Here is a 588-nt window from a genome sequence, read left to right as displayed (position 1 = left end):
TGCCTGTTTCAGCAGCTTAGCTGACCTGGCCTGGTGCTTGGTGCCTACCTGACCTGGCCTAGTGCTTGGTGCCTGCCTAACCTAGCCTGGTGCTTGGTGCCTGACTGACCTGACCTGGTGCTTGGTGCCTGGCTGACCTGGCCTGGTGCTTGGTGCTTGGCTTGGCTTGGCTGGACAAGTTTGTGCTTGATTTCTTCATGGTGAAGCAACCTTTTTTCCTTTGGTTTGTTACTTGGTTTTTGTTGATTGCTTGGCACTTTTGGGCTGTTTTCTTTAAGTTAAGCATTTGATTTTTGCAAGTTGCTTGGCCTACCTTAACTTAGGTTTCTTCAAGACGAAGTAAGCTACCTTTCTTCAAGGCTAAGTAACCAAATTAAGCACATAGCATGCCATGCTTTAACTTGATTACTTTTAGAAATTCTTTTGAGGTTTTGTCTTGAATTTTGGCTTGAATTCTTGTGCATATTTGAATTTATTCTTTAATATTCAATTTCCTATAAAACTCAAAGAAAACTTGGACAAGAATTAATAAAGAGCTAATTTATTTAATCATGCAAAATTCACCTAAAAAGTGTTAATTTAAGTTGG

Source organism: Lupinus angustifolius, chromosome LG13, assembly GCF_001865875.1.
Source record: "Lupinus angustifolius cultivar Tanjil chromosome LG13, LupAngTanjil_v1.0, whole genome shotgun sequence".
NCBI classification, from domain to species: Eukaryota; Viridiplantae; Streptophyta; class Magnoliopsida; order Fabales; family Fabaceae; genus Lupinus; species Lupinus angustifolius.
Note: the sequence above shows the minus strand (reverse complement) of the source record.